Source organism: Schistocerca nitens, chromosome 1, assembly GCF_023898315.1.
Source record: "Schistocerca nitens isolate TAMUIC-IGC-003100 chromosome 1, iqSchNite1.1, whole genome shotgun sequence".
Lineage (NCBI taxonomy): Eukaryota > Metazoa > Arthropoda > Insecta > Orthoptera > Acrididae > Schistocerca > Schistocerca nitens.
In genome coordinates, this window is record NC_064614.1 from 1,032,400,176 (window position 1) to 1,032,422,972 (window position 22,797).

At 40.8% G+C, this 22,797-nt stretch overlaps 1 protein-coding gene across 1 annotated transcript in view; it reads right to left on the reverse strand.

Annotated features, from left to right (window-relative positions):
* Positions 1–4,081: 4,081 nt before the first annotated feature.
* The window catches only part of LOC126223418 (uncharacterized), an 84,104-nt gene continuing 65,388 nt past the window's right edge, over positions 4,082–22,797 (reverse strand). Inside the window, exons 5-6 of the mRNA XM_049942197.1 lie at positions 7,358–7,428; positions 4,082–4,200 (exon numbers count right to left, since the gene is read on the reverse strand). The gene's annotated coding sequence lies outside the window, so the exon portion shown is untranslated. The remainder of the gene's footprint in view (positions 4,201–7,357; positions 7,429–22,797) is intronic.

Sequence of the window (22,797 nt, forward strand, 5' to 3'; positions counted from 1 at the left end):
CAGTCAGCACTTAACTCTTCGCCACGTTATTTCTGGTTCAAGCATGTGGACATCTCACTACTGGTGAAAGTAACCTATATTTACTTTCATCCGTGACTAGAAATCAATGGGGATAGCTCCCGGATTCGAATGCTTTAATGCAAAAATTTATTCGTCTTGTCATTTCTGGGTCCAGCGTTTCACTTCGGATGACATAATTAGACAGTTGACATTGCATTGTACTTACCTAAGAGTTCGATTAGACGCTCGGTTCGAATCCCCGTCTAACACAAAACATTACGTCACATTATTTCAAGATAGTCGTGTTTAAAAACTAGGTATATGACGTCTCTTTATGCCCAGTCAGGAGTATTGATCAGTGTTGTGTTGGAGTCTCGATTAGGCACGATACCATTGCTGTTTTTGCTTTGAATCGAGATGGTAGGTTTGAAATAATATCTAGAACAAGACAGTTATTCACGCCATTTAAAGTTCAGCCATATGAACAACTAGCTGCTCATGAATAGTTTAGACTTTTTATGTCATTCTGTAGTATGCAACTAGGGCGATAGGTGCCTTTCGATCTGCACATTGATTCGCATGTCATCATGAATAAAGAGACATTCCTAGCGACACGTTGTTGATTTGAGATTTCCATGGAGCGCATGGGGCAGCGCGGGATGGCCGCGCGGTCACAGGCGCCTTGCTGCGGTTCGCGCGGATCCCTCTGAAGTTCTAGTCCTCTCCCGGGAATGGGTGTGTGTGTTTTCCATTGTGTAATTTAGTTTGAGGTAGATTAAGTAGTGTGTAAGTCTATGGGCCGATGACCTCAGCAGTTTGGGTCCATAGGATCTTACCGCAGAGCTCTTGACACTATTAATCGCGTGGTTTGTATTTGATGATGTCATTAACCTCTTTATAAAAGCCACTCACCAAGCGAACGACGGTTAATATGTGGTTGGAATACCTTTTAAAAGAACAAGTGGACTGCGAATAATGGCATAATTTTTGGAGTTCAGGTGTTCCTGAAAAATCTCTTACTCGAAGGAAAATCTTGCTTCGAGTAAATACTAGTATTAAGGAACGATGTCTGTGGTAGAGCTACAGGCGTTACTGGTCTCAGACACTAAAGAGGTTTTTAACATTTTATAAATGTCCCTTATTGAAATAAATTCGAACATACAAGCGTTAAGGGCTGTCTCATGTCGAAGATAGTTTTCTCTGATATTTGTATCTGGAGTTATTGCCATACAGGTCAGTGTTCTGTAGCGGTTACTTGTAGTAACCATTTTGTATAGTTAAGTCACTGCACCGAAAAGTGATTAGAGGACCTGAGAGAAAGTTACGTTATGTAGAATGCATTCCTATCGAACGGCAGGCATTTCATGTCGTGCGGATACTTCTGAGTATTACAGAACATCTGTAGCACAATGTCGTGTAGAAATGGTCTATGGCCCTTGGGGAATACGTACAGTTTAGGTATTCTGCTATAGAAAGATGTTGAAAATTAGGTCTGGTGTTAAGGAACGAGTAAGTCCTCCACAGAATCGGTGAAAGAATGATTACCTGGGAAACACTCAACGTATTCGTTCTTATAGGTCCAGATGATAAGTGTTAGAAGTTCAGGGAATGACTTCCATGGTGCTGGATGAGCTGTAGAGGGTAAGACCTGTAGGGGAAGACAGAGACTGGAACCAAAAATATGAGGACGGTAGGTACCAAGGCTATTCTGAAGCGAAGTGGTTTTTGCACAGGAGTGAACTGTAGCATCAATGCATTCAGGGGACTTACAAAGGGTAAAAGAGACAAACCCTTAATAGAAACAGATACAGTTGTACGAAAGCTTGCTAATATTCTGATACCTGAAAAAAAGGAGTAACGTTGAAGAAAGAATAACTCACACCTTCAAAATATATTCACCGGCGCATTATGGCAGGAATTAAGGAGGCCCTTCCTCATACAACATCGCAGTTTAAGTACGAGGGACGTTCCGAAGAAAACTCTGTAATCGTTTTTGGAAGTGAAGGTGGTACACTGGGTGACGCAAAAAAAAAAAAAAACACCATTTAAATCCACACTAGTTGGTAGTTCAGTGACGGAGGGCAAGCGCCAGCAAGGGAGGACTGACGCATGCGCAGAGCACCACGCGACAAAAAGAGCAGCAGCGGACTGGTATGCCCGATGTTATACGAGGAGCCAAAATCATTCGACGAAAGAGACCAGGGCTCTTGAGAGAGGGATTTGTGGTACTGGATGACAACGCAAAACCATTCACAGCAAGGCTCACACACGATCAGATCTGTCGCTTCGGATGGGGGAGACGGCATCACCCGACCTACAGCCCCGATCATGCCCATCGGCCTTGCACCTGTCCCTGCACTGAAAGCCGCACAATCGGGACGCCATTTACGAGCCGACGCTGAGATGGAACAGGTTTTAAGACCATTCCTTGCATCGCAAGGTACCGAATATTCGAGAGTGGTTTCTTCAAACTGACTGCACGTTATGACAAATATTTGAATGTCGGTGGCGACTATGTCAGAGAAAATGCAAAGTGAAACTTCCTGTCAGATTAAAACTCTGTGCCGCACCGAGACTCGAACTCGGGACCTTTGCCTTTCGCGGGCAAGTGCTCTACCATCTGAGCTACCAAAGCACCTTCTCAACTTCACAGAAGCTCTTCTGCGAACCTTGCAGAATTAGCAAAATTCTCATTTTGGAAACATCCCCCAGGCGGTGGTTAAGCCATGTCCCTGCAATATCCTTTCTTCCATGAGTGCTAGTTCTGCAAGGTTCGCAGAAGAGCTTCTGTTAAGTTTGGAAGGTAGTAGACGAGGTATTGGCAGAATTGAAGCTGTGAGGGCGGCTCCAGAGTCGTGTTTGTGTAGCTCAAATGGCAGAGCACTTGCCGGCGAAAAGCAAAGTTCCCGAGTTCGTGTCTCGGTCCGACACGCAGTTTTAGTCTGCCAGGAAGTTTCATATCAGCGCACACTCCGCTGCAGAGTGAAAATCTCTTAGAGCACGGTGTATAGTTCATGATACCATGGTGTATTTATTTTCGGCTATAAAGTACCTTCTTAACATCCCTCGTATTGTGTTAAAAAGTTTCAAAGCGAAGGTAACTAGCCACTATAAATTTCGAGAAGTTTATGGCCCGTAACCCCAACTGGCAACTGCAGAGAGACAGAAGTCTTCTCAAAAGAAAAGAACTTCGTGGAGAAAACATGAGTTCTTACCAGTATTGCACGGGTGTGCTGTTAGTAGCTTCTTATTACTTCTCAAAACACGCTAAAGGAATATATGCTTACATTTCTGACAGATTCTACCAGTCTTTCATTACCCACTCCTCAAACAGCAGGGGACATTTACACTAGATGGATCCACTAAACTGCGAAGAATTATTTTCTCGAACTTCGTCGTTTTTTCTTACCTTTCTCTCTTTCCGTTAATGGTGTGTTTTCGCTTTCACAGAGAACATTCATTTTGATTGTTGTGTTGAAGCGCCTTGAGGTTGACGTACTCTTTTGAAATCGATTATCTTGCAAAAAAATAACTTATATGCTTCCAGTCTCGATGGATGCTGTTGTCATCAAACTTTCACTAAATTTCAGTTACAAAATTTACCTGAGATAAGTCTTTCAGTGTCACCAAACGGAGACGGTTTTCTGGTCTGGCACTGCAGATCATTAACTGTTGCCCAAGTTCTCACTGTATGTAATAGAGTATTATCAGAGCAATAGTACACTGAGCATAATCATGCTACTGCATGAACGGCGTTGTACAGTACATTCCCAAACCGTACAAATGGAGTGAAGTGATAATTCTGTTAGAAGAAAATGTTGGTTACTTTGTCGTAGACAATCTGAAAGTGTTAAACACCATCATCCTCACTCGCCGGGAAACCTGCAACATTAAAGTGCTACACTCTTTTAAAATAGTATGACTCTCCGAAATTATTTGCTGACGGCTGCACTAGATGAACTTGAGTTCATTTATCGTCACTACGATTAATGAATGAATTTGACGAGTAAAGTATATATAGCAGTATTACACAACACATTCTATAAATTTATTAAAATCATACAAATTACAATAACATCAATATATCTCGTTTTGAAACAAAAATATAATTTTTTGTATGGGCGTCAGTCTTTATCACAATTGTATGTTGCAGACGTGTCGCACAGCTGTCGTGCAGTGCTAGGTTATTCGTAGGAAAACCTGTAAAGAAATACCACATCAAATTAACTTTTTGTGAACGATTTTTTGAGACAATCTGAAAGAAATCTTTGCACTCTACTAAAAGTACGAGCAGATGATCCTGCCTCGATTTCTTACGACTGAATAAGTGTGTATTTGTGCTAAAGAAAAAAGTAATTGTAGTCATACACAAACATCTTACAGAGAAACCAATTCATTTTGTTAATGGCACGTGAGGCTGTGAGCAGGAACATAATATTCAAACGTCACATATTTGTCTGTTATCGTCAGAGAAAATAATCTACATGTTAAAGATTAATAACAAGACTCAGCTAGTTAACTAAATTCGTTAAAGTAACGTTGCATTATACAAAGCTCCAATACGATTTACGGGAGGAAAAGAGTAGTTTACTTATTACGCTGTAAAGTAATTCAGTGTAAGTCATAAGCACTAAAAGTCATTAGGGTAATTTGCACTTTCAAAACTCCCCGCAAACCTCTCAGCGATAATAATTCATTAGTGTTACTCGTGCATGAGCTGTAACAGAAACACTGGAGATGAATTGCACAGCCGAACAAGACAAACTCTCGTTTAACACATGGCTCGTAGGCAGAGTGAATTAATAAAGTATGAACTAACATTACAGGCATCTTAAATAAATTTACTACGATATCCCAAAAAGTGCAGTGATTGCTCAGACAGTAAAAATATTCTAAACCACTTAATAAAGTTATGAGGGATGTCTGCTGGTATATCTGGGCAATCCAAAAATTCTCCATATGAATAGGAAGAAAAGGCTATGCGGGTTGCATAGGTAAACGTGATTAAAATACACTTTGTAAGTGCAATTCTGCACGTATTTATAGTTCCACTGGAACAGTAGATTTCATGAATAAATAGTTCTTACAGACGAAGGTCACCATGACATCTTTTTTTAAAAAAAATTACATCACAGTGAACCCCAGGCAGGAAAAATTACCAGAAGGCCAGAAATCCTTAACGGCTTCCTGCCCTGCATACTCACTTTCAGACATTTCTTACCGGAACATGGAAATGTACGATTTGAATAGACTTAACTCTCATCTACCTACTGAGAAACTAATTTCCTCTGTAACAATTATTGTATCTTGTCAGATATCGCAAAGTTTGTCACAATTTTTAGGTGAAGCTAGACTTCAGCAGTGTCACTTTTTCTCCGATTCGTAGCGTAGTGTACGATGAAGCCTTTGGAATAAATAAAAGTTAGACAGCATACATATTCAATCCTTCAGGTAGGGAACGGCATAGTGTTGTTGTCTGTGGTGCGTTGTATAGTGTGTGAATGTTTGGATGTGGTATAGGAGACAGGGGAGGACGGAAACTTTCTCCTGTCAATTAAGACCAAGGAAACCGACGAGGTTAAGGATCCCTTTCTACGCTCGGATGACGATCGGCAGCGCACTCTATTGTGAGCACTGTGTTATGGCCTATGGTACAGCTAAAGACATTAGCGTACAGCCGCGGATCACGACCTGCATGTCGCCGACTCTCCAACCCCTATCATTAAATTCCGTCTACTAAACCTTTCTTCTGGTTAATAGATCAGTAACCGTTTATGAAATTATTTCCATGAATTGGTACTGAACTGTATATTCCAGTTTCAAATCTGATCGGAACAAAAACATCGTTGTAATTGAAATATGTGGTAGGCATAATACATCATTAGATTTAGGGTTATGTTGGTGGTCCATAAATCATACCCTTTCTCTCTGAATCACTAACTGATAAGCTACAGTTGTCCAAGAATTGGTTTATTGATAGGTCATCTGTTACTGTTTCACACTGCCAGAATACCGTTCACTGATTGTCAGCATTACAGTGAAGCTGATCGTTTGTGACATCTACAACACGTTTCTCTGCCCGAAACACAGTTTTCTCCCCGATCAGATCTGAAAATGTGTTACTACAATAAATAAGAAATTTTATCAATTTTGACTGTTGGATAGACACATTCATAAACATTTTCCTATGTCATAATGCTGTGCATTCACTAGCTTTTGTACCACCTTCCTCCGTACCAATCGCCTTCATGTAGGGCCATGTCAGCAACTACTACTTCTGACTCCAATTCAGAATAATTCATTAACCACAAGTTTATAGCAGTGGAATTACTGATCCTGTGTAGTGTAAAATGACTGGCCCTATAGTTACCAGTATCGCATGGGAAAGAAGAAGTCATTTTGTTCAAAAGTATGTTTCAAACACGTTTACTGAATGCGATGATCATAGCTGACACAAGGTGAGAACTGCAAAAATGCGAAACTTAAGTGAACGGTTAAGTCATTCTTCCATTTCATCGGAAAAACAATTCCATTCGCTATCTAGAAAAACGAGTAGTATATGAAATACGTCTAAAATTATTTTAAGAGTGATAGCTGACATGGCTGAAAACATTAAAGCGATGTTATTAAGTGCAGTAGGTCTGAAACTATAATGAAAAATAATTATGGTGGTACCATAAGTGCCACTTTCAATTGTAGGAATCACCCTAGGAAGAAGTAATATTGGACTGGCTAAGTTAAGTAGGTGTGCAGAAGACAGACTGTATTGGAATGTCGATGGGATGTGAATTTAAAACAGAAGTTCCACAATATTCCTTTGTGCGACAAGCGAATGTGAAAGGGCGTCAGCTCTCCAGAATTACATTTAATGGGTGAAATAATACTTTTCAATATCTAATTTATATGATGTTGTACATGTGTCTGAAAGCTCAGTGGATGTAGAAAGTGACAGAAATTTTATGACGTGAGGAGAGATTCATGTTCGCAATAGTAAGAAAATCTTCAGAGTATAGCGCTTGATTTGGAGGGAGTGATGTAAGTTTCAATGAGCGGAATTTCAGCTTACATTTGGATAGCTGATGATGAATCTAATTAGCTTCCTAGGTGTGTGAAACTTACGTTCGTCCAAATTTTTCATTGAGTATATTTTAATTTATTGTGAATGTGTAAGTCATGTTATGGAAGAAAGAGACAATTGAAATCAACAAGATGTCTCAAACCAGTCATTAAGTATTTTGTTTTCTGAAGGAGCTATCAAAATTGTATCACCTTCCACTATCTAATGGAAGGCTGTTTGTGCTGCAAAACTAAATGGGACGTTAAGAAACCTCTGCGGAACCTGCAGAGTGGTACCAACCTGCTGGCAACGTCTGCACTGCCTCGATACACGACTGCGCCACTGCCTCCAACTACCGCTGCCCATCCACTCTGCAACAAGAAGAACCCACGGCACAATCCGTCAACACGCAGCAACCTCTGGTGCATTAATATCAAATGTGTTAAATACAAAATGTGCCTGTAAAAGGACAAATTGTTCTGAATGCCGCAGATGTCAATAGATTTCTCAGTAAAAAAATTTAAATTAACTTCTGCCACTTGTTTTAACCACTATTGCTGATCTGGGCTATCAGTTATGTCTAATACAAAAATTACTTTCAACAAGTAGGTGCTCACTGCGTATATTTGGTAAGAGAGACACGCCCTCCAGCTGATGAAACGGAGACAGTAAGTTATAATAACAGTCTAAATCCCAAACGGAGAGGTAAAATGTAGCTAGCTATTGTCAATGGAAACGTATGTTTTACACGACCTCAGCGGTTATTTTACGTATTCACTCTTTCGACTAGTTTTATACTGTTCTTAATTCTTTCCTACTTTGGTTTCATCTCTCTGCTACTGCTTTGCTGTAGGAGTCGTCGTTTTGCGTGTAGTTAGTTTTAGATCCAGATCCCTTACTCTGTAAATAGCTGCGGTATTAATCGTGCCCTCAATCTTGTATCTTTGGAGGGTACAAAACTGTGATGTTCTTGAAACTCGGAATATTGCTAGTAAAAACAACTTTTACCAAATATTTCTTTTAAAACACGCACTTCCAATCTAACAATTGCTTCAAATATTTTGAAAAGTCTCTTCAGCTCGAGATTGAAAAAGGAAGTTCTGTCTTCATTTCTCGGGACGTCAAGCCGATTGTCACGCCGTTCTGGAGTTCCACGGTCCGAAACGTATTTTCGATGGGCGACGTCAGTGGCACGGACTAATTGGCCATTCAGCATTCCCCGAAATATAGCTGCCAGAGGCCATCTCTTTCACATACACTGCGACCACATTCGGCTAATGGCACATGCACCATCGGAGAATCTAGTCGAGTCGAAATGGTTCTCACGTAACCACAAACGCCTGAACGGGAACGAAGATGCGGAACGCAATACCAGAGAAGGCGGTAGGGGAAAGGCGGCCGATGGTGCGCGTAATTGGACCGCGCCGCGCCAGGCACGCACCCTGCAACAAGTCCATATAAACGACGCTACTGCTAGCCTCGGCCGCTTTGATCGGCCCCCGTCTGCGGCGTGATTAGTGCTACGCTGTCAGATCCGTATCAAGTGTTTCTTTGAACTGTGTAGAGCACTAACTCTACTGTTCTCATGTCGCCCCTAGCTAGCGACATTTGCTGTAGTCAAGTATTGTCAATTTGCTTTCTGGAAATAAAATTACTAATGTTATTTGTATGAGTTATTGTATAGCATTCCGAGAACGCTGCATCCCTTAAGCACCCTATTAGCGACGAGTGGACAAGACTCTAGGACTGGTGACGAGTCTTACAACTAAACTACAAGCCTGCCGGTCACGGACTTCCGTTTCTTATGTATATTTTAGCGGCGCCTTCACTCCCTCTTGTCTTTAATTTGCAGTGGGGCTCGCTTTGCTTTACCAGTTTATTGTCGGTTTTACAGTACGGACCATTAAAGTTGCTACACCACGAAGATCTCGTGCTACAGACGCGAAATTTAACCGACAGGAAGACGATGCTGTTATATGCAAATGATTAGCTTTTCAGAACATTCACACAAGGTGGGCGCCGGTGGCGACGCCTACAACGTACTGACATGAGGAAAGTTTCTAACCGATTTCTCATACACAAACAGAAGTTGACCGGCCTTCCCGAGTGAAACGTTGTTGTGATGCCTCGTGTAAGGAGGAGAAATAGGTACCACCACGTTTCCGACTTTGATAAAGGTCGGATTGTAGCCTATCGCGATTGCGGTTTATCGTACGGCGATATGGCTGTTCACGTTGGTCGAGATCCAATGACTGTTAGCAGAATATGGAATCGGTCGGTTCAGGAGGGTAATACGGAACGCCGTGCTGGACCCCAACGGCGTCTTATCACTAGCAGTTGAGGTGACAGGCATCTTATCCGCATGGCTGTAAAGGATCGTACAGCCACGTCTCGATCCCTGAGTCAACAGATGGGGACGTTTGCAAAACAACAACCATCTGCACGAACAGTTCGACGACGTTTGTAGCAGCGTGGACTATCAGCTCGGAGACCATGGCTGCGGTTACCCTTGACGCTGCATCACTGACAGGAGCACCTGCGATGGTGTACTCAACGACGAACCTGGGTGCACGAATGGCAAAACGTCATTTTTTTGGATGAACTCAGGTTCTGTCGCATCCGTGTTTGGCGACATCGCGGTGAACGCACATTGGAAGCGTGTATTCGTCATCGCCATACTGGTGTATCACCCGGCGTGATGGTATGGGGTGCCATTGGTTACACGTCTCGGTCACCTCTTGTTCGCATTGACGGTACTTTGAACAGCGGACGTTACATTTCAGATGTGTTACGACCCCTGGCTCTACCCTTCAATCGATCCCTACGAAACCCTACATTTCAGCAGGATAATGCACTATCGCATGTTGCAGGTCCTGTACGGGTCTTTCTGGATAGAGAAAATGTTCGACTGCTGCCTTGGCCAGCACATTCTCCAGATCTCTCCCCAATTGAAAACGTCTGTTGAATGGTGACCCAGCAACTGGCTCGTCACAATACGCCAGTTACTATTCTTGATGAACTGTGGTCTCGTGTTGAAGCTGCATGGGCAGCTGTAGCTGTACACGACATCCAAGCTCTGTTTGACTCAATGCCCAGTCGTATCAAGGCCGTTATTACGGTCATAGGTGGTTGTTCTGGGTACCGATTTTTCAGGCTCTATGCATCCAAATTGCGTGAAAATGTAATCATATGTCAGTTCTAGTACAATATATTTGTCCAATGAATACCCGTTTATCATTTTAATGGCCAGTAGTGCACTAATCAGTTTTTCCAGGTGGGCGTTACAGAACATTTCTTAGATTTTGCCGTTTCCCTTGGATATATATATATATATATATATATATATATATATATATATATATATATATATATATATATATATATATATGCCATTTGTGTCTTCCAATACGGCCATCCCACCTGTTTTATCCATTTTCAGGGCCACAGCCGCAGGCGTTAGATGCCACACATGTAATTCAGTTGCTTCAGTTTCAGACGAACCAGTGTAAGTAGGCTGTTTATGTTTTCTTATTGGCAACGTTACGTAGCGGTCTGTGTGAGAATCACTAGCTGTGCTGTGTGCAGTCTGTGGCTGGTTTGCATAGTTGTCGGCCATTGTAGTGTTAGGCAGCTGGCTGTGAACAGCGCGTAGCGTTGCGCAGTTGGAGGTGAGCCGCCAGCAGTGGTGGATGTGGGGAGAGAGATGGCGGAGTTTTAAAATTTGTCATGAACTGCTATATATATAATGTTTATTGAGGTAAATACATTGTTTGTTCTCTATCAAAATCTTTCATTTGCTAACTATGCCTATCAGTAGTTAGTGCCTTCAGTACTTTGAATCTTTTATTTAGCTGGCAGTATTGGCGCTCGCTGTATTGCAGTAGCTTGAGTAGCGAAGATTTTTGTGAGGTAAGTGATTTGTGAAAGGTATAGTTTAATGTTAGTCAGGGCCCATTCTTTTGTAGGGATTATTGAAAGTCAGATTGCGTTGCGCTAACAAAATATTGTGTGTCAGTTAAAGCCCAGTCACGTGTATAATTGTTCAAAGGGGACATTTCATATGTCGACCCTTAGCCGAGAATACCTCACTGGAATCTTCTAATTTTTTTTCTTGTAGTTTGTGTAATTTTTGTAGCTTTTGTTTATTGCCAGCGCGTAATTATAGAGAAAATCTCCTTTGTAGTTGCAGTCTTTCATTGTTGTACAGTAAAACAGATGTGGCATGCATGTACATTTGCACCAAGTATTTCGCAGCTGCAATTAACTAGATATTATTTTCAGTGTTATGTTAATGTGTTCTCTTATTTTTGCTCTTCAAATTGTGTTTTTCTGTGTTGTCGTGTGAAATACTGTGACAATAATAGCGTGTGAAAAACGTAATACTAGGCTCCAAAGTAAACTGAGAAATGACAGTGATAACGAAAGCAGTGTGATAGCGCCACCGAGTAATGAATTAACTGATGTTCAAAGTAGTAATTTGGCAATTGTGCATAGGGAAATGGAGCGGGCGGCAAACAATGTCGTGGACAGTGAAACAATTAGTGAAGAGGGAAGCATTATCGATCGATCGGTCGGCAACAGCTCGCCTCAGGAATCGGGAATGACAGGACACAATTTTGCAAATATTGTAGATTCAGGTTTTGGGTCCTCACCGTTTTCTCAAATACGTCAAGACACATTTTCTGCTTGTCAAAATGTGAATGTTTACGGTGCAAATTCACTGCCGAAAAGCACTGAGGTACATGTTCCAGACACCAGTGCATTGTTATTACAATTAATGCAACAAATGGGACAAGAGCTTGAAAAATTAGACATAATGGAACAAAATCAGAGACAAACACAGCAAAAGCTTCAAAAATTAGACACAATGGAACAAAATCTTAAAAAGTTAGACACAATGGAACAAAATCTTCAAAAGTTAGACACCACGCTTGAACAAACACGTGAAGATTTAACTACTGAGTTACATAAAATCGAATCAAAATGTCAAAAAGTCTGTAATGACGTAAAAACATAAATTTGTGAGCATTTCCAACCTATTTTTTCGCGTCATGAAAATGCATTACAGAATCACGAAGCAGCCATAAAAGAACTGCAAACTATTGTTCATGAAAATCACGACACCCTGCAAGCTAAAATTGACTCAGCTGCATCTACCGATTCAGTTATGCAACTTGCAAAAACTCAGGAAAACTTAAAGGACGCAGTAGATACGATTTCAACACAAATGGACACTCTGAAACTTGGTTCAGAAAAACACACAGAAGAAATAATTTGACTAACAGATAAAGTAGCCGAACTTTCAGATCAGTTCACTAACTTATCTACAAAAGTAGATGATAATCTGAATGACACAAAACCGGTAGTCTTTAATGACACAGAAGAGAGCGAACAAATTAGGAAACTGAAACAAAATCTGAATCAAATTAATACACAGTACAAAAGAGAAATCCGGGAAGTACAAGATCAGTTGACGCAGGTAATACAAGAATTACGTATTTCAGAGGACACTCGCGCTCCAACACGGGAAGAGGGACTTAGAAATACGGAAAAGCCGCAAAATAATAACACAGGGCATTTCGGAAGTTATGAAAGAAATTGGCAAGGCACACCGAATTTTGAGATGGAACCGCCGACACGACGTAACAATGACCGATATGCTACTCGCCGACACGATGATTTTGACTATAACCTGTTCATTACTACACGTAAATTCAAAACGTTTAAGAATTCTGCCAACGACATTCATCCACAAGCATGGCTCCATCAATTCTCTCATTGTTTTCCTCCCAACTGGTCGTTAGAACACAGATTAGAATTTATGTGTGGCTACTTAGAGAATGAACCAGCTGTGAGAATGCGATCGGTCATTCACGATTGCCACAGTGAAGGAGAATTTTACCATGCCTTCCTCTCAGCATATTGGTCTCAAGCCACACAAGACCGAGTAAAACATGGCATCATAATGATGAAACATTTCGAACAATCTGAATTCTCCAGTCTTGTGAAATATTTTGAAGACATGTTGCACAAGAATCAGTACCTGTCAAACCCATACAGCCCCTCAGAACTCATCCGCATTTGCTTAATCAAATTGCCTGAACATTTACGACACATTATTTTGGCAGGACGTTGCAAAGACGACATTGAAGCGTTTCAGGGACTCTTACAAGAATTAGAAATTGACACTGACAATCGCGGAACGCGGAACGCGGAAACAGGAACACAACAATTACAGGTCATATCCGTCGCAATTCCACGATGAAAGAAATAATAACTGGACGCGACAAGGCTATTCTCACAACACAAATCGTGACCAAAGAAGACACCACCCATATGACAACCGTTGGCAGAATAATAGGTACAGAGAAAGATCGCACTTCCATAGTAATGAACATGATAGAGTTTACCATAGAAACAGACAATATGGGAACCAAAACAATTATTATCAAGGGAGACAGAATAACTTCAGACGCAACAGTTCGGCGCACAGTTACGATTCAGGGAGAAATTCTCCACCACGTGATGGACAAGGAAGAAACTACGGAACCTACTGACATGACGACAGACGATATAATCGTAACGACAGACCTGAATTGCATCAGAACTGGCGGGATTTAAACAGGGCAGGGCCTTCTCGTCAGAGTGAATTTGTAGAAGTTAGGTCTCCTAATCCCAATAACGGCGCGCGCCAACAAAGAGACAGACAATGACTCGCACAGCAGGCAGCCGCGTGCGCCCGCTGGCTCCAAGAAAAATAACATAAGACGCTAGCCTTGAGAAAAATTTTAGCATTCTTTACCGATGTATAAAACATGACAATTGCTTTTCAGTTGAAAGTCTGAGTACTATGAAGAGTAAAGGTTTACACCACATTTCACATGTAAAACCGTTTATTGAAAGATAATCTGCTTTTTAAATTTGTCTTTGCCATAAAACTTTTCACTTCACATTTATAGTATGCTCTGTGAGACTTAAGAAACTGTTAACATGCAACAATGTTTGAAGTTAAGTATCCAGTCTAGAACCTAGGGAACATTTTTAAACAGAAGTTACGAATGCATTGTTATAGTGAACAGACGACACAGTGTTGTCATTTGTACATTCTTGCTTGTTAGTTGCACGATTACGTAACGACTATCAGGCTTACATACTTAGGACACATACTAGTACTGCTAATGAGATTTTAATGCAACATTTTGGTTTACTTGAAAATACATTCTGGATTTAAAGTACTTTCTGTGAGATACCAGATGACACAGTGGTTAGTTTATGTGACAGCTACACGATTTTATCACGACGCTACTAATGAGTGACAATTTACAATGTTGCTTTTGCAGTGTTTCTGTTTTATATCTGCACAGTTTTCTGTTTTATTCTGGAAAGTAAAACATGTTTTAGTAGTAACTTTTGTGGTATAGCTACAATGAGACAGCCTTTTTCGAAGCACAACAATACGTTATATTATAGTGCTTTCTTGATCACGGTAAGGTACATAATAACTACGGTATCCATACGCAAAGCATTTCACTTTCGTTTATGATGAGGTAAGTATATTGACTTCAGCAGAACTTTGCTTACAGAGGACGATAACTACAACATTTCCACAGAATTATCTTACAGCAAGACGCACATTTAGCGCTACAGGAGACGCATTTGAGAGATTAATTTTGTACTTAAAACATTTATTTTTTAAAGATATTTGAAGTACAATGATACAAAGGTTTTCCGTGATACATTTCATTCCATTGCAGTAATCTGTAACACCTGAGGGTATAATTACATTAATCCTCAGGGGGTACACGCTTACTTTGTGTACCATGTGTTTGGCAAGCACAAGGAGCCCTAGCTAATATGGTATTTGCTTATACAACTTTACACATCGGTACCATATTTCTCTAACACATAAATTACACAGCTACCTGATCATTTAACAGAGAAAGAAACATTTTTTTTACTACGTCAGTGACAGATGTTTACGTAATTACACAGTTGGATAACTTCACACTTACGAAATTGTAGGTTGTTTGTACATTGTGATCTGTTCATATTTTTTTGGAACCATTGTGATACTATGAGAGCTTTGAATGATATATTTGGTATGGGATCACGATTTTTAAAGTACGTTTGAGGCAGATGACACTTTTGACATGAGCGGAGAATTTTTTTTTTAGGTTTTGAAATTATTGGAGGAAGCTACGACGATTTTGAGAGTTGACTGAGGTGTTATGATATTATTACGATGACTATGTGTATTATGCTGTTGCGGTATGTTTATGATCAATAAGCTGATGCTATATGAGTTATTTGAGTATGCTACGTATCTGTTATCATAAAATATTGAAGAAGTGTCGACGAATAAGGTAAGGAATAATGAGTAGTGGTTAGGGACTCACTCTGGCTTGTGAAACAGGTTGTTGGAAACCAAGAATCGTACTTTAAGAGTTATGAAATGTATGTAAATGCGTGAAGGTATTACAATGCCGACGAAAATTTTTTGGACACTGTTATATTTATAGGATTTTGTTTCTACACATTTGTAACTCAAATTCTCGACCTTTGAAATTTTTATATGAGACTGTCACTGTAGCGGAAACTGCTGTCTTAAATATTTCGGTAAGAAAGCTAAGGGACCTTGATGTAATGCGTTGTGGCGCCCAGCTGGGCCAGCCGCCTGGAGAAAAAGCCATTAGGTGGAGAAAAAAAAAGAGGCCATTAACCTCGCTTCTGACATTCCTTTGTAGAAAGCACCGCAAATACGACACGCTTATTACTTGGAAAGATACTTACATTTACACACCTGATTATTGACTACTGTCTTTCTAGATGAGATATTTTTTTTTACAACTTATGAAATGTCACATGACTATTGAATGATATTTTTATGCTTTGCTTTTCATAGTTGCTTATTTCATTTGATATCTAGTTTCTAGCTGCACTGCAGCATTGGTTAAAATAAAATTTTACAGATGTACTAATATAAATATTTTCTGTCTACAGATCGAGTAAGTAATAATTTTTTTTAAAAAAAATGGGGGAGCACAAAAAGACATTTCCCTTCACAGGAATTGCATAAATAATTTCTTTACGATTTGGTAACTTATCTGCTAGTGTAAATTCTCGTGATGCATCACTCTAGTGTTAAGATGTGACATAGGTATTAGACATGGCCATTTTTAGTGTAATACTTTTTCTGCTTGTACTTCGTCATGTTTAGGTATAAGTTTTTTTATTTTCTGCTGCTGTTTGCCAGGCATAATGTTACTGAATTTAAGTTTGTATTACTCTGTTAAGCCATTTTACTACTGATTTATTTTTCTTGATTGCTGCTCATTGCCTTATATCAGTTGTAATTTATGCTGCTTGCTTTGCCTTTTGTATTTTTTATCATTGCTGTTTGTGTTAATTGTTTTGTGCTGCTGCATTGCCTCGTCCCTTAGTTTAGCAGCTGAGCTCAATAGATTTAAGTTAGCTTAAGAGGGGGTAGACTATATAAGAAACTAACTATGATGAATTGGAAGAAATGCATTGAGAAGATATAAGAAAATGGTTTGGCCAAAAAAAAGGTAGTGTACAGTGGAGAAAAACTATTTTGAAAGAGGATGTGAACAGAATACAGAAAGCCGGCTTAGATAGTACTTTTGGGAATAATGATGAACAAAGGGAGATCTCCATGCAAAATACTGCAGTAAAACAAACCCTGTCCTTTCCATTTGTGTCATCCCTCTATATGTTTGTGTACCCTTGTGCATTTGTGTTTTTCCTGTCTTTATGTGTTTAGCTGATGAGAGCTATGTTGTAGAATTTTTCTAATACTATGTTATTTACTTTGTAAAGATGTTTAGACATTATTTATTCTGTTTTGTTGCTCATATGTGAAGATGATGTTTCAAAAGTTATTCTGATCTTTATGTATGTACTCATGTCATAATTCCTGTAACACTGATGTATATGTTTATTTCTATTATTTTGTAAAGCCTGTTTTACTACAAATGTTAACTGTATTATTATGTTTTTAATGATGTATTTTGTACCTTTGTTATTGTATTCTTATGTTATAAAATTGTAATTGACTCCAGTTCATCATATTATTAACTTGTAAGATACATTTCACTGCACACGTTTCTGTTGGTCATAGTATATGGACAATATGTGAGAAGTAGGGACTGTTAGTGGTTGCACGTGTGTTAATAATTCAGCAAGGGACTGGATAACGGCATTGCTGGTTCTATGGACAATTCCAAAAACTTTGTGAGTGCATAAGTGGTGGTTTATGGACTTGCTATATTGTCCGCAAGACTCTTCAATGGTGATTGTGCACCTGCACAGTCACAACAGATGGCTGCTGGCCATTTCTACAAGGACTACAGTGGGTCTACACCTTTGCTGACTCACCAGTACCATTATTTCTACAAGGACTGCAGTGGGTCTGCACCTCTGGTGGCCCACCAGTACCGTAATCTCTACCAGGACTACAGTGGGTCTGCTCTGTGATGACCTACCTACCAATACTCTTCCAAACTTCGACTGACTCTGCTGTGGGTTTGCTCTGTTGTGGCCCATTACCTGTCAGCATGTCAAGAGTCAGCACTGTCTTTCCGTTGGAAGGACAACACTACTTCTTCAAGACTGCATGAAAATCCAATACTTCTGTGTGCAATTTCTTTTACTAATGAGACTTTGTGAAAAAAATAACTGGAAGTACTATTATGATGAATGATCGGAACTATCTTTATGGACTGTGAGAAAATTTTACCTTTTGACCAACATTGCATCAATAAGTGTGTGCATTTGATTTCTTTGTTCTTGTAATTACGATTATGAAAAATTTTAACAAATATGTATTGCCCAGTGCCCAAAACAATTTGTAAAATTTTTTGTGGGGAGTATGGGGGCTATGTAAGTAGGCTGTTTATGTTTTCTTATTGGCAACGTTACGTAGCGGTCTGTGTGAGAATCACTGCCTGTGCTGTGTGCAGTCTGTGGCTGGTTTGCATTGTTGTCGGCCATTGTAGTGTTAGGCAGCTGGCTGTGAACAGCGCGTAGCGTTGCGCAGTTGGAGGTGAGCCGCCAGCAGTGGCGGATGTGGGGAGAGAGATGGCGGAGTTTTAAAATTTGTCATGAACTGCTATATATATTATGACTATTGAGGTAAATACATTGTTTGTTCTCTATCAAAATCTTTCATTTGCTAACTATGCCTATCAGTAGTTAGTGCCTTCAGTACTTTGAATCTTTTATTTAGCTGGCAGTATTGGCGCTCGCTGTATTGCAGTAGCTTGAGTAGCGAAGGTTTTTGTGAGGTAAGTGATTTGTGAAAGGTATAGTTTAATGTTAGTCAGGGCCCATTCTTTTGTAGGGATTATTGAAAGTCAGATTGCGTTGCGCTAACAAAATATTGTGTGTCAGTTAAAGCCCAGTCACGTGTATAATTGTTCAAAGGGGACGTTTCACCAGATATCTACTATTCTCACCACGGTGCAGCAGCTACTAGCCAACACTGCCCCCCCCCCCTCCCCCACGTAGAACAAGCGCCGCCTACATCAGCTGCTATACCACCTTTTCGAAAGTTTAGTGAACACGAAGAAAAATGGCTCGAGTGGCTGGCCTAGTCTAAAGCTCCCATCGTCGCCCACGAAGTTGCAGGTACTGTGAAACTTCCCTATCTATGGTCAACGGCAGGAAGTGCAGTGTTCAGATTAATTCAAAACTTTCTCCTACCGCCACACCGAGTTTTGCTTACGACCAGGTTACCGCCTCCCTAAAAAACTATTATGAGCAACAAGTTAATGTGGTAGCACTTGGGTATCAATTCTTTAATTACAAAAAACGGTCAGAAGAAACATATCGCGTGTGGCTGACAGATTTTCAGGGTGTGACAAGAAAATGCAAATTCAGATGTGCTAGCGCTGCTTTGTATTCAGACGTTATGTTGCGTCATGAGATAGTGAACAATGTACCTGATGTCAAAGTCAGAGAACAAATATTGAAACAGTCCGATCCATCATTTCAGCAGGTCGTGCAAATATTAGTTCAGTACGATTCCGGCGCCTCGTCGGCTCATACGTTTGAGCAGCCAGCTGTTTGTCACGTTGAGCCCCTTAGTTATGATCGCTCCATTCCGCATTGGCGGCGTGCGCTCAGCACGCCATGTAAACAGCCTACCACGTCGTGTATGCTGTACGCTAAACATTCAGCTACACGGGCGAATAAAATTAATTCTTGCCCTCGCTGTTATAGACGGTATGAATACAAAGACTACGCCTCCCGACAAGCTCAGTGTTACGGTTGTGGTAGGAAAGGACATGTGCAATCCGTGTGTTTGCAACGGAACAAACATCAGAATTCAGCCTCACAAAACTTTTGTCACAAGGCCCATTTCATTAATGCAGTATATTGCAAGTCTGCAGCTAGCAAGTATCCGTTTCGTCAGTGACACGACAGTCATACAACCTTATCGTTCATTCACTTATTTGTGGGAAACGTGTGAAATTTCAGTTGAACATGGGTGCCCCTGTCACACTGCTAAATCGTCACACATATGACCTGTTTAGCAATCCACGCCTTATTAAAACTAGCACGCACCTGGCGGCTTATAATGGACAAGACATTCGCATTCTTGGAACATGTATTCTGCCTGGCATGCATCGCTCGCATATGCGCACAGTGACATTTACAGTGCTACACTTAAGTGACAGTGAGAACATATTTGAGGAGCGCCGGAACAAAACCCGATATATCCACTTTTGCTGTACTCACGTGTTTGAGCTGTAGGGGGGAGTTACGGGAGTAATAATACATGCTGCCACATAATAATTTTCAGCACAATGCGACATCAAGTGTTTTATGGTGTGTTTCTTCTTTTTATACCTTGTGGAGCAATTTAGAGATCATTATTTGTTACTTCATGTATTAACAGCAAATGCGGATTTATCGGTTTTTGTTCCGGTGCTCCTTATTTGAATTGACTCTTTTGACTTGTTTGACTTAAACACTGAGGACAATGTGTCGTCAGTGTCTGCATTCAATGCAATAGACTGTGTAGCTAGCTTGCTCAAAGAATTCCCAGAACCCTTTTCTGAAGGTTTAGGCAAACTTCAAAATGTTGTTGCACATATTACTCTAAAAGACAATGCTTAGTAGAAATTTTGCTGGGCCAGAACTGTTCCCGGTGGATTACGGGACGAAGTCGCTGCTGAACTTAAAGAATTGCAAGGTAACAGAGATATTGCGACTATATCAGATAGTCAACGGGCAAGTCCACTGGATTTGCTCCCCCAACCTTCAGGTCGTATTCTTCACTGTGTTGACTTTAAGGCTACAGCCGTTGATACTTATGGATTTCCACGCCCAGAAGATCTTATGAGCAAATTAGGTGCAGCACGCTACTTTTCTAAAACTGACTTGTGCGATGCTTATCTTCAAATACTGCTCGATGAAGAATCTCAAAATGTGTGTGTAGTGAATACTCACTGGGACTTGGGTTTATGTAAATACATTGCGTTTGGCATTTGGCAGTGCTTCCGCACCCGCCATTTTCCAGTGGTAGTTGGAACAGCCAACTGCCGAAGTGCCAAACTGTTCAAACTATTTGGACGATGTAGCTGTGGTGTCACCGCCAGACACCACACTTGCTAGGTGGAAGCCTTTAAATCGGCCGCGGTCCGTTAGTATACGTCAGACACGCGCGTCGCCACTATCAGTGACTGCAGACTGAGCGCCGCCACACGGCAGGTCTAGAGGAACTTCCTAGCACTCGCCCCAGTTGTACAGCCGACTTTGCTAGTGATGGTTCACTGACAAAATACGTTCTCATTTGCCGAGACGATAGTTAGCATAGCCTTCAGCTACGTTCTTTGCTACGACCTAGCAAGGCGCCATTATCAGTTGCTATTGATATTGTAAAGAATGTACAGACAAGAGCTATGTTCAACATTAATGGATTAAAGTTAAGTATTCCACCAGCTACGTCCTTTTTTTCTAGTCTAACTTCCTTGTCCTGTCCCAGACCTCACGCCAGCCTGTGTGAGCTAAAACGCGTGCCTTTCGGCTTCCTCTTACATTAGTGGGTTGGCCCTCTTGCCAATCCACAACAATAGCAGTAGCAGGTCGTACACTTGAAGAACATACTTAAAATTTATGTGCTTTGTTTCGTGTGTTATCTGATGCAGGACTAAAGTGTAGACTGCACAAGTATGATTTTTTTAAGCCTGAGTTGCAGTATCTTGGTCATGTCGTAAACAGTCAAAGTGTACATCCTCTGCAGTCGCATTTGTAAGCCATGCGAGACTTGCCAGTTCCTCGCAATGTCAAAGAACTGCTGTCAGTCTTAGGGAAAATTAAAATTCGGTTCATACCGAATGATGCACAAATCGTAGCTCCATTGCATCGCTTGCGTCTCAAGAATAACCACTTTGTTTGGACAGACGAGCGCAAAAGTAGCTTTCAAGAACTTAAAGATGCATTGCTCAGTAATCGATGCTTATTTCACTTTGATCCTTATAAACCGGTTGTATTGCAAGTTGCCGCTTCCTCCTACGGAATCGGTGCAGTGTTTTCGCGCAGAATTGGTGATAAAGACAGACCTATTGTTTTCGCATCAGAAGTGTTGTCCAGAAAGCTTAGCCTAACTATTCACAAATTGAAAAAGAGGCATTAGCTGTAGTGTATGGTGTCACTAAATTCCACCGCTAATTGTACGCCAGAAAATTCGACTTGGTTGCGCATCACAAGCCTTTGCAATCTTTCTTTCATTCGACGAAACCGGTTCCAGTACGAACTTCCTAAAAATTGCAAAATGGGCTTTGTTGTCGCCTCAGTACCAGTACGAGATTGTGTATCGTCCGACGGCTCAACGTGGAAATGCGGACGCACTTTCATACCTTCCGATTGGCCCTGACACAGACTTTTAAGCTTCTGGTGTATCTTGTTGTCACATAGATGCTAAGGATTCTGAATTGCTTCAGCTGATCCAGATTTGAAACTTTTGCTCAGTTATATTCGCACATCTTTGCACATCAGCATAGCCTCGTTGTACAAAAAAAAAAAAAAAAAAAGGTTCAAATGGCTCTGAGCACTATGAGACTTAATGTATATGGTCATTAGTCCCCTAGAACTTAGAACTACTTAAACCTAACTAACCTAAGGACATCACAAACATCCATGCCCGAGGCAGGATTCGAACCTGCGACCGTAGCGGTCACGCGGTTCCAGACTGAAGCGCCTAGAACCGCACGGCCACACTGACGGCTCTACAAAAAGGTATGATTCTTGTTCAAAATGACAAAGGACTGTCACATGTATTGATCACTTAAGTTTTGCAAAGAGGAGTGCAGTTACTTCAGTTACTTCTCCAAGGACACTGGGGGATTGTTCGCACGAAACAATTAGCGCGTCAACACTGTACTTGGCAGGGCGTGGACGCCTAAATAGAAAAGATGATGTCACAGAGTCATGCATTTGCGGAAAATCAGTCCGCTCCGCCACAAAAGATCTCTGCTTGGCCTAAGTCGCAATCGCCATGGCAACGTGTGCACATAGACTTTTCAGGACCTTTTTGGAACACTGACTGGTTATTTGTGGTTGACTCATATAGCAAGTTTCCTTCTGCTGTGCCCATGAACTCGTTAACGTCACGTAGCACATTTCGGGTGTTGTCATCTATTTTTTGCCTGGGAGGTTTACCTGAAGTAATAGTGTCTGACAGCGGACCTCAGTTCACGTCAAATGAGTTTGAAACA